Source organism: Syngnathus scovelli, chromosome 10 (assembly GCF_024217435.2).
Source record: "Syngnathus scovelli strain Florida chromosome 10, RoL_Ssco_1.2, whole genome shotgun sequence".
Lineage (NCBI taxonomy): Eukaryota > Metazoa > Chordata > Actinopteri > Syngnathiformes > Syngnathidae > Syngnathus > Syngnathus scovelli.
Window position 1 is genome coordinate 9,893,100 of NC_090856.1, and position 12,102 is coordinate 9,905,201.

General features: G+C 44.9%; 1 long non-coding RNA gene across 1 annotated transcript in view; it reads right to left on the reverse strand.

The window, feature by feature from the left end:
• LOC125966801 (uncharacterized) overlaps positions 1–12,102 on the reverse strand; it is a 65,716-nt gene that overhangs the window by 21,057 nt on the left and 32,557 nt on the right. The window contains exon 2 of the long non-coding RNA XR_007480542.1: positions 7,561–7,728. This is a non-coding gene — a long non-coding RNA (uncharacterized lncRNA). The remainder of the gene's footprint in view (positions 1–7,560; positions 7,729–12,102) is intronic.

The window sequence follows — 12,102 nt, forward strand, 5'->3', positions numbered from 1 at the left end:
ACAACAACCAACCAAACCAACAAACTGAACTGCATGAACTAGCCAAAATCAAACCACCAACAAAGTACAAATGAAGTGAACCACAAGCTAAGAACAAAAAAATAAGCATAAATGAAGGACGAATGAAGAGCCTCGTGGCTAACAAAGGGTTAGCCAACTAGCCACAAACAAACTAGCCAACAAAGTGAGTATGAAAAATATGACCTTGAACTCTTCCAAAGTGGAAGTAGCCCTCCAAACGGTGTCCCCTAAGAGGGTCCGAGGCCTCCGGCAGCAGGTCCATCATCTCTGCGTCCCTGATCCCAGATCAGCCTCCTCGCCTGTGTGGCGTGAAGATTTATAACCCGCTCTCCTCAGAGACGCCACTTTAGCCGAAAGACAACACGTCTATCGCCGCTCACGGTTCTGAACTCGCATCTAATAACGATTTGCCGATGACCAGGACAAACTAACAAAGCAAAGCATTAAGTCAGCGTCTTTGAAAAGGTGATCTCAAAGTCCTCGAGAAGGGTCTGAGGTTCCTCCCAGACCCTTCTCCCTCTGCGCTCTGAGATTTATGGCCCCCTTCTCCTTGGAGACCGCCGCTTTAGCCGAAAGACAAACAAGTGTTTCCTCCCGCCACTGACTATCGATGTCTGTAAAGGTTGAGCCTTGAACCTGTGCACCACACACACGTTGGTGTTGTGGGGTTTTTTTCTTCTTTTTTTTTTTTTTTTTTTATGTCCATGTTGCGAGGCTGTGGGAAATGAGATTGACACGTCTGGTCTGTGGGGCCAAGTCTTTCTAAAAAATAAAAAAATAATAATCTTTTTTTTTTTTTTAAGACCATGAGAAATATTGAGAGAAAAAAAAATCTCTATTTTATATGTTATCAAATGATGAAAAAAATATGAAGAGGGAATAGAGGAGGAGGCCCCGAAGGAAGAGTGTTAAAGGAAGGTGGCGACTTGAGTTCCTACCCCGAAGGCAACAAAAAGTCATTTTCTACTGAGGTGTGTGTGTGTGTGTTTATTTATACACGTCCTCCGCTCTGTTTCTTCATACATACAGTTTGGAGGGCTATCATTATAGCAGGCAGGGGGAGGGAAGGGGGGTAAAACCATTTGCATTAGCATCAGTGTCTGACTCCAGGCACTGAGCAATGATACTCTCCATTCAGAGAGCCATTATCACCGCGGACCCCCTCGGTTCACACCAGAGAAAAGTGGGGGGGGGCGGCTCGGTCGTCGGCGCACAATTACAGGACGGGCCTGTATCGTGGCCCGACATCTCGTGCGATGCTGGCACACAACGGGACATTCCCTTTAGGGTTTTTTTTTTTGGGGGGGGGTAACGGGGGTCCTGGCATGTAATTGTCCTGGTGAACGCTCAATAGCACCTTATAGCGAGCAGGCAATCTACAAAGCAGAAGGAAGATGCCCGTGGCTACGGGGACCCTAATAGGAACTTCTCTCTCTCGCTCTCTCCGGCACAGATAAAAAAAAAAAAAGTTCCTTTTATTTATGGCGAGCGGCTGTTTGGGACTGAGGCTATCAAAGCGCACCGCTGCTATTTATCCCGGCAAAAAGGATTGGTCCGACACAGGGCTGAGGGCCAAAAAGGAAGAGAGGAGGCTAAGAGGGAAAAGGAGGGTGCAAATTGGCAGAAACACAAGGTCAAACTCTTTATCTTTTTCCTTTTTTTTTATTCACTCCCTTGTGGCTACTTCTCCTCCTTGCGAGTGTCCTCTCGCCACTCACCTGGAACTCCTCCGCAAGCGCTTCTCATATCGACAAAGAAGTCTGACGAAAGGAGTCAGTCACTCTTGGAAGGAAGTGGAACCTTGGAGGTATCTTTGCAGTACAACGCGAGAACTTTGCTGGGAATTTGAGATGATGCCCTGTCCTTTGTAAAGTGACGTCTTCCCGGTCATCACATCTTGGTTTGATGATCACTTCCTGGTTTACGTCATCACTTCCTAGTCTACATCATCACTTTCTGGTCTACATCATCATTTCCTGGTCTACATCATCACTTCCTAGTCATCACATTTTCTTCAAGATCACTTCCTGGTGATTGTTTCCAGTCCACAACATCACTTTGCGGTATCTCTCGAGATGGTTCTCGAATGTCTCTTTGAAGCTCTGCACAGTTTGGAAGGTGACGGCGGGTCGGATGATGAAAGATCCATTACCATCTACTTTAGTACCATAAATCCAAGTGGGAATGCCGACATCAAAGCCAGTCTGGTCCCTTGGAGGAATTCCCCTCATACTTGGACATGCAAATGAGCCTGGTCTCCACCACTCAACCCCCCGCCCCCCACCTGATTGAGGCGTTCATGGCCATTGCCAGCGTGGGAATTACACAGCGAGGGACGCCGTCCAATTGGACCGACGTCTCCCTGAGCAATTTGCCTTGGCTTCTCCCGCTGGCGTCGGCGGCGGCCATGGCGGCGGCGCCTGCTTTTTATCCGTCGGGATTCCTGGCCGGGCCAGCCGGCAACATGGCGGCTGAGCTCGGAGGGAGAGAAGGGATTTAGGTTTGAGGGGAAGAATGGCGGCGAGATGAGTGTGTCGGTGTTTGCACTTGTTGTTACTTGTTCTCTTCCTGTTCCTGATCCTATTGCGCCGAGACAATGAACGCTCGCAGCCAAAACAAGTTTGCACCTCCCAGACACAAAGGCACAAGCACCTACACATGATAAGCTAGCACGACAACTATGCTAATTAATTTGCGTTTATGTGTTTGTGTGTGTGTGTGTGTGTGTGTGTGTGTGTGTGTCCTTTGCTATTCTTAGATGTGTACAAATTTAATTCAATGTGTAGAACAAAATTATAGTTTCAGCTAGCCAATCAGAGGACAGATAACGTTATAAATAAGAGAGCGGACGTTTAATGGAAGCAAGTCTGAATTCTTCGAAACATCGGGATTTTCTTCAATGACTGACGAGGTGAAATCACATGACGCAGCATAATTTCTGCGTCTATAATACACCGACTTCTCCGTAGAATCTCTTTGCCGGGGTCAGACAGGCTGCCCTGAGACCCCTCCCAATTGTATAATGGTATTCCTGCTTTTATCAAAAGGAAGGCAGCGAGAGAGCGAGAGAGCGAGATGAGGCATTGAGCTGACAGCTTGATTGTGATGCTCCTGTCTGATAACTTAGCTAACCTTATCCATCTATTTCACCTCAACCTTGCAGCCATGTGTCCCGAGACCCCTTTTCACACCTGCACCCAACCCACGTACACACACACGCAAAAATAATCAGCGCACACCTCTGACCCCTTTATCGAGTGTCGGTGTTAATCCTCATCTTGGCGCTCAATGCGGAGCACAATCACACACACACTCGCAGTTAGCGGCGCGGTTAAGTAGCCCACGGTGAGGAAGTCCGTGCGATAAAGGTGCCACCGAGGGTCAGTAGATGCCTGCCTTGGAGCACGGGTGGGAGAGAGGATAGCGTTGGGAGGAGGGATCGAGTCTGAGGGATAAGGGCGGGTCGCTCGGCCTTGAGATGGGACAAAAAGGGGGGTGGCGAGGACGGGCGGAGAGCGACACGGCGCAGGATAAAGGACGTGAATACAGGCGGGCCAGAGGTGAGGCTAACGCGCTAGCTCGTTGTGTGTGTCAGGAGGATTACCTTTTTCAAAAATGACATTTCCACAGAACCCGTCGACGAGGTCAAAGCCGCGGATTTGGAAAGACTTCCACCATTCAGACTTGCCAGTTTACATCATTGTGGGGAAAAAAATATGACCATGACAATTCTTAGCATGGTTGGGGAAATAAAGGCAGACTCGTTTCAACTTTTTCTGTTCGTGATTTTTTTTTTCCCCGTCATAACGAGAAGCAAACAGAGGAAATAGAATATGAGCTAGAGTCTTACGGTGTTTGTTTGGGGGACGTTTTGTTTGACACGCGAGTCAGTCATCCTGCTTTTCCCACACGTCGCCGCATGTTTCGCTGCGGGGAACCTTTTGCGGCAAGTATCTCAGCACCGCCTTGTCAGCCGTCATTTATCTCTGACACCGAAGCTGTCTGGAGTGCGGGCGCGCTCGTGTGTGTTTACGAATCCCAAGGACAAGCCTCCCGGCTCCAAGACGGATGTTTTGCCCACATTGAGGACACGTGAGATCCCGCCCTTGATGGATAGTCTGAACGTCCGTGACGGGATGTTAACATAAAAGCCGCATTTCAATATGTTACTTATCAACTCTTTGCAGTTCATCAACAGCGAGAACTTGATTTATTTGCTCCTTTATCAGCGTGGAGTAATTAGACGTTAATAGCAAAGCATTTGCAGGCCGGCGTGTGATTGATGGCATGGGTAGGCGCACCTCTCTTTGCTTTCAGGACTTGGAATTATACAGTAACAACACTTCTTCCTGCCTGTTAGCTTAGCAGCTAGCGTCATATTTATTATGATAGCAACAAACAACAACAAAACAACACCAGCAATCTAACATGTCAATCAATTGTGCTAGCCAAGACGTCACTTGGTTTAAGCTAGCTAACAAGAACCAAATTTGAATTTTCTGTGCTTTCTTGGTTCAGTCATACTTTGGAAAGGAACAACAGTACTGATGACACTTGACCAGATCACAAGAATGTTCAGGTTCTCATCCAGCCATTGGTTGGTCCACCTGCCAATCATTCCAAACAGCAATAGAAGTGAAGCCGTCCCATTAACAATGGCGGACCTTCCAGCGGGATCCAGTGAAGTGTCTCTCGCGCAATGCGTGCATTCATGAATATTTGATGAGGCCCAGTCGACAAGGCGGTCCGCAAAGACCAATCAAGCGAGTTCAAGTGGATGCGGCGTCGCTCTTTTGTGGTGCTGAACAAAGCCGGCGATAGCTCGGGGGGGTTCCTGTGACTCCAAACAATGTATCCGACACTACCCCATCCCCTACCAGACCGGGGCCTCCGTCACTCAGTGGGGTCCCTCAGCGGGATCCTGAGTTCAAGGGTCACGCCAGTCAGACAAGACATAACAGAGAGGAAAGTGTTGAGTGATTGTGAGGGAAAATGTTAAAGGCTGTGTCATGTCGCTTTTATCTCAAAGAGAAAAGAAAGAAATGGAAATTTGTGTCGGGTGGCGCTTGTCAACAGAAAAGGCAACGTGAGGAAGCATTTTGGGGAGGATGCGGATAAAAGTGCGGCTCTTGCTAATAGCCTGAGGAAAACAAACCAAAAAACAGGAAATTTATGACAGGACAGGCAAACAATGATCATTTTTCCAGAACGGGCTCGTGTTTTGTTCCCTCCTTTTTTGTATTAAAAAATGGCAAATTGTTTTTTATTCAATCGACATTTTCAGCAGATTTAACAGAATCGCAAAAATTCTCCCGTCCTCTCGTCATCTTGCCCGAACCGGCGGCACTGATGCAAATAAAAGCAGAGGAGGAGGGGAAGGAGTTAAAAAAAGACAAGTTTGAGGAGAAAGAGGCCGCAGAGGGAGCGGGAGAAAATATTTACTCGGGGAATTAGTTCAGGATCATTGTGCGCGCGTGCACAAACGCACGCACGCCGGGCTCTATTTCAAGGCCCGAGTGGCTCAAGCGGAGCTCCCTCCGGGGCAGGCCTAATTATCACAGGGCGAGGGCCATTAAAATGCTTAACTAACCTCGTTTCTGCAGAAAGGCGCACAGATTAGCGGCAGCCCGCAGCAAAGTGTGGGGAATAACCCCGCTTGCCTAATACCCTCTTTGATTCTCGCTCGCTCGCTCTCCGGGCTGACGACTGGCCTGACCGAGGAAGCTAGGAGTGAACGGCAGCAACTGTATCAAACAGCACTGCGTCCAACGGACACTTTATTAGGTACTGAAGGAATGGGGTCGAAATACAAAAAGTCTTGCCTCGCTACAAAAACAGATATGCTCAAACCTCATTGAATAAAGTACATAAGCAGACAAGTATATTCACATATTAAATCAATAAAAGAAACATTTTAAGCATATAATTATACCTACACACCAAATCAATAAAGAAGACATAACTAGACATTTTTGATAAGTGGTAATGAGAAAGGTTTTTATAACTTTATGATCTGATATATATTTCTGAGCACTTTGAAATAACAAATGTTTTTTGATATATTGCCTGAATAGCTTAATGACCCTTAAGGAACTGTTTAATGCATGCCTGATGATTTTCTAAATCACGGACACTGCCAAAGTCGTCTAAAAATGTTCAGTACTTGATTGTATCTTATGTTTTGACTAATGCTAGACGCCAGTTTTCGATTACTACTGAACGTTCTGGACAGAGGGAAATATTTTGCCTAACAAAGAAAAGATATGGTTGAAAGCATGATTAAACTAAAAATATGATGACGTAAGCAAGTACATGGAGTATCAAAAGAACAAACAAACAAAAACATGGTAAGTGGTGAGTACAAACTTTGCATCGTCAGGGAACATTAATAAATTGATGATGTCACAGCCAAAAGCTCACATAATTCCGTACAAAATGACAAAATTGAAAGAATGATGAATGGATGAGGTGCGACAGTGTATGTGCAAGAATGGAGGAGAATGTTTACAGGAAGGTCACTTGGAGATAAAACCAGCAGGTGCCAGAGGGAGACAGCCAAGCCAAAGATGATCGTCAAGGCTGAAAGACGGAAAGGAAAACAACAGCCCCCACACATCGAATCGCCCATAATCAGCACCCAACCCCACGGAACCAGCTCTCACCGAACCAGCACCCACTCCCATGGAATCAGACTCTCCTGCGAACTTGCCCCACCCCAAAGACTCATCACCCATCAAACTCGGCCCACACTGGCATGTGCAACTGAATATAAGCTGACCAAAGAACCTTGAACGTTGCCTTTTCTGAATGGAGACTTTCTGCTCTTGAAGGGCCCAGCGCTGTGTTGTACTTTCCTGAAAACAGAGCTTTCTGAACAAGAATTGTGATTGAACTCAACCAACCTGTGTAAGTCTAATTTCTGCTTCAGTGTCTTAGCATTTTCCTAAATCTGAAGAAATCAAACGAGCACGCAGTGAGTAAATTGGATAACAGGTGATTGGCAATGGCTTTTGCCGTGAGGCGCAGATAGCGCGCTCCCTAAATTGTGGACAAAATCCAACAGTACACAGCCTAGGTACATGGACACGCGTAATCAATATCCAATTAATTAGTTGTCAAAAATGTTGATACCTCTAAAACTAGAGCCAATTCAAAGAACTGATGTCATTTTTGGACAGCAGCCCAGAATCACCTCGGCAACCATATACATACATACATATACATATATGTATACATATATATATATATATATACATATATATATATATATATATATATATATATATATATATATATATATATTATATATACACACACACACATATATATATACATATATACAATATATATACATATATATAATATATATTATTATATTATATTATTACATATATAATATATAAAATGCATGAATTTGCTGTCAACCAATAACAGATGCACAAGTGACTGGTCGCCAAAGTGACTGGTCACCCGCATCACTGACCTCCAAAACGTGACACTGTGCTATACTGTCTGTGTGTCGCCATCGATGTGTTCTACCTTGGGTGATGAAGCATCGTCTTCCTGGGCTGAAGTGAGACGGATTATGGGGCGCTGATGAAAATGACTTGTTTGTTCATTCACTCAAGATGGATGAATGGCACCACAACAAATATCTGAGCACTCCTCCGGCGACCGATTGTTTCACGTCGCCGTCCAAACGGGAAGCTGTGGAGGATTTCAAAGAAAAACTTCAAGGTCTCAACATCGTTTATCACTGTCAATCAATACATGAATGCTCAATTGTTTTATATTTGTGACAAAGCATTATGTCAAGCACGGGTGTCAATAAATTCACAACAAGGTGAAACTGTCAGGATAGGAGAGAGCGGTCGCGGGGCATTCAAGGCCCTTATTGCGGAACTAATATGTTGTTTCGGCTGCGTGGTGTCCACGGGGAACGCCAGCGTGGCCCCCTCCACCTCCAACGTCTCATTTTTGTTCTCGGGCTTCTCTGATGCTCAGATAGTGAGCAACGCCTCCAGGTGGCGACCTCTCCAATTGTGAGAAAAAGAAAAAGAAAACAAAAAGAAAAAAACAACCGCTGCCAGAAATCCTCCAGCGGCTCCGGAGACGACCGCGCAGAAACAAAGATGTCATAAGCTAGCTTAGCCGCTATCGCGCCTTTGCACTACATCTCCCCCGACGCCTCCTTCACAACGCTCTCCATTTATTCATTCATTTATTTATTTATTAAGCATTTTCCAGGCTTACAAAAAAGACCCACGAAAAAGGATTATTTGGGAAAGACAATTAGCTGCGGACACTAATTCATGCAGATTGAGTTCGCATGCTGTCATTTTCGCCGAGTTGTGAGGCGGACAAATTGACAAAAGGACACAAGAGGACGCAATCACACCACAGCAATAGAAACCGTTTGAAGTAAAGCAAACATGGATATAGACATTTCCAATCTTTTTCATATTTTATTGACAATCATTTCCAGTCAACCTAAAGCACACGCATAAATAAAACCGGAAATCTAATCTAGAGGAGAGTAAAGAAACAACTGCGATCATGTGGGGATATAACTTTATAAAGTTTAGATGTTCTCATCACATTTTTGTCTCACACACACTGTACATAAAAATAATTTTCATTTATTTAGGGACAGGTATGTATTGATGCCAGGTATTGGTATCGGGACCAATATTGGCCTTATTTTTAGGTTTTGGGTACTCGTGGACACTGCCGATACCAGCCACAGATACTCAAGGAAGAAAAACAAAATCTGACATTGAGTAAGTCCTGCATGCCAGACGTTGGCGCTACACTGTCACAGTTGGACACATTTTCAAGTAATCGATGGATTTATTATGACCCGCGATTGGATTGAATGGTGACCAGTCCATTGTTCATTGCATACATGTACTGTATGGTGCCTGCAATTTACTAGTGACCAGTCTGTTGTGTGTTGATTTGAACTGACAGCGAGTTTATTGTTGTTTTGCCAAGTGCCAAAACTGCAAAATTGCTGTCTGTCCATTCCTTCGTCTGCTTAGTATTCTCGGGTAGGAAACGGTTTGAACCGGCGACCGACCCATCATCTCGCCGACAGATGAGATGAGATAACTTGTTTTTTTCCGGCTCTCCACAACAGGCGCTATTAAGTGGCCGTCTATTATCCGTCCGCTCGGCATCCCATTCCAATTCGCCCCGGCGGGTCACAAAGTGTCGGCGGCTCTCGTCCCGCCCGTCGCCGCCGCCCAATCACTTTGCCGTTCACAATGGCTGAATGGACGCTGCCCGCTTTGTCATTTAAAGTGCATAAAAGGGGGCAGAAATTGATTTTGATTGTCGATCTTCATATCTAATAAAGCTCGGAGGAGCTCCCTTTCTTCTTTGTCTGAATGGTCGCTGAATGCTTTTCAATAGCTTGCTCTGTGTGTGTTTCATGCAAAGCAGCTCTTTGGGGTTGGGGGGCGATATATTCTTTCATTATTCCTCTTTTTTTTCTACTTTGAGGAGGTCCGACATAATACAGAAAGCCATTTCTAATATTTAGACTTTGGATTGCCCTAACGAAGGGATATCTGAGTAAAAACCGTCGAAACAATTTCCGTTTGTTGTTCACGCACTTTGTTAATCAAACTCTGGCAAATGTTTGTGTGCTGTTGTGACTCCGTAACAACAATCTTGACGAATCAAATTAACGACTCTGCCTTTAAGACAGAAAATAATCGAGATGAAAAGCAGAATATCACCCGAGTGAAAAATGAAACCATGTTCCTGCTTGTTTATTAATGTAAACGTTATGCAGATGGGCTGTTTACCTTCCTCCGCTTGCTCTATTTTTTGTGGGGGTGGGGTCGGCGACAGGGCGAGAAGAAGAAGAAGGAGGGAAGGAAAAAAAAAAACACGTAAACAAAAAATTGCTTTCACGCGAACGTGATTAATTATCGCACGAGTAATCCGCACGTACTTGTAAAGACATTCAGGCGAGATTAGGCGCTTCAAAGTGACAAGCATGATAGATGACGATGTTCTGCGAGCGCCAGATTAAAAGGTCGCCGGAAAAAACTGGCAAAGTTGCGGAGAGATGCAATCAAGGCGAGCGCCTCCGCCACCCCAATGATTATGGAAATCAACATATGGCGGCCATGTAAACACTCGGGGGGGGGGGGGGGGGGGGGGCGTTTAATCAAACTTCAACAATTAGAAGACGCACAAATGATATGCAAGGAAAACAAAATGACGGTGAAGAGAAAACGAGTCGGGTTGTTATTAGCGATAGGCGCTAATTCTCGATGTTTCCTTTACATAGATAAAAGCACTTTAATTGCTTTTAAAAGCTTGCCGTAAATAAAAGAGACATATGGCAGGTTTGAGTAAACCCACAGAAAAGTCTCAACAAGCCATGGCCCTGAGAATACGTTGGATCGTGACTTTGTCGTGATGCTTAAGAATCGATTGTATAATGATGCATAAAGATGCGATTTATAATACAAGGTTATTTACTTGCCTGTGGTGGTGTCAAGACATCCTGGGATTTTATTTATTTATTTATTTTGGTTGTATTTGGAGGGATGCAACACCAACCGGGGTGTCTGCCTCCATATCTGCACTGATGTCACTATTACTCACACACACACACACACACACACACACACACACACACACGCACACACACACACACACACACACACACACACACGCACACACACACACACACACACACACACACGCTCACACACACACACACACGCTCACACACACACACACACACGCTATCATGCTCAATCATGCCTCCCTGAATAAAAATCAGCCGCTCCAGTTTGTGTACAAGCCCAAAATCCATTTACAAACCTGCAAGAGAAAATATAATTCAACACTATATTGTATTTTTTGTATTTAGTTTTTTTTTGGCACACTTTTTGGTCACGGGGGTTAAGTGAAAAAATATTGCAGGAGAATATATTAGTCCATAAAATGTGTTGACTTCACACTGCCAACAATGGTAGAAATATTAAAAATTGGAAGTAATGAATCTAAAACAAGATTTGAATTGTAATGACAATAATAAGTGCAAGTCCTCAACATAGCCGCATGACTTATCACATTATGATGGAATCTTTTTCTCCGCTCAGTGAATTATCTTTTTGATGAATGCTAAATGCTAATGGTGCAGTATATGAATCCAAAGCAGGGCTTCAAGACAGAACTTTAGTTTCATTAATCAAGGGGCTACTTTCCCTGATCAGGCGCGTAGTGTCTTCACAGACAACCACACACACAGCTACAATGAGGGGGGAAAAAAACAAAAGAAAAAGAACAATACTCATTTCAAGGCAGACACCAGTAGTGTGAAGGACTTAAAATCATTTTCCTCCTCACTTGATTGTGGATGAAGCTCCCGATAAACCGCCCGCCAATTACCCCCCCCCCCCCCCGCCCTCCCCCCCCCCCCTCCGCTTCTCTTTTTAAAGTTATTTCCTATCCCGGCTTTGAGCAATCTGTTTGTTTGAGGGCAGCATTAGATGTGACCAGCGTTTTATTGTGACATAAAACCCGCATTTCTTCCAGCGGCAGATTAAAAAAGAAAAAAAAAAAGAAAAACGCTTAATAAGAAAAGCTGTCAGCGGTGCAAAATGGCTGACATAATCCGTTTATCCTCCCAGCAATAAAGATATTTGGTCCTTGGGAGTCTATCTCTCCTCTCGTGTTATTTGGCCCAAAAAACATTATCGGCCGTGCATTCACACGGATTAACAAGTCATACGGGAGATAGAAAAGGAAATGACAGTTACGGGGGAAATGGGCCGCGCTCACGTGGCGGCGCGCGAGTGAATGGCGCCTAATGAGCGGACGGGAGGGAATGGTCGCCAGAGGTGGACAAAAAAAATGAATGGACGCCAAGTGAGATGCAGCTTGTGGAAATGGCAAGGCACTAAAACGCATTGTGGGGGTCAGGCTTTCAAAATAAGGTTTTCAAACAAGAGGTGGGGTCTCAAATTAAAATTCCGGTTTCAAATTAGGTTTTCAATCCAAATTGGGATTTGTGTTTTCGATGGACGCCATGCGGCTGTCTCTCCAGGGATCCAC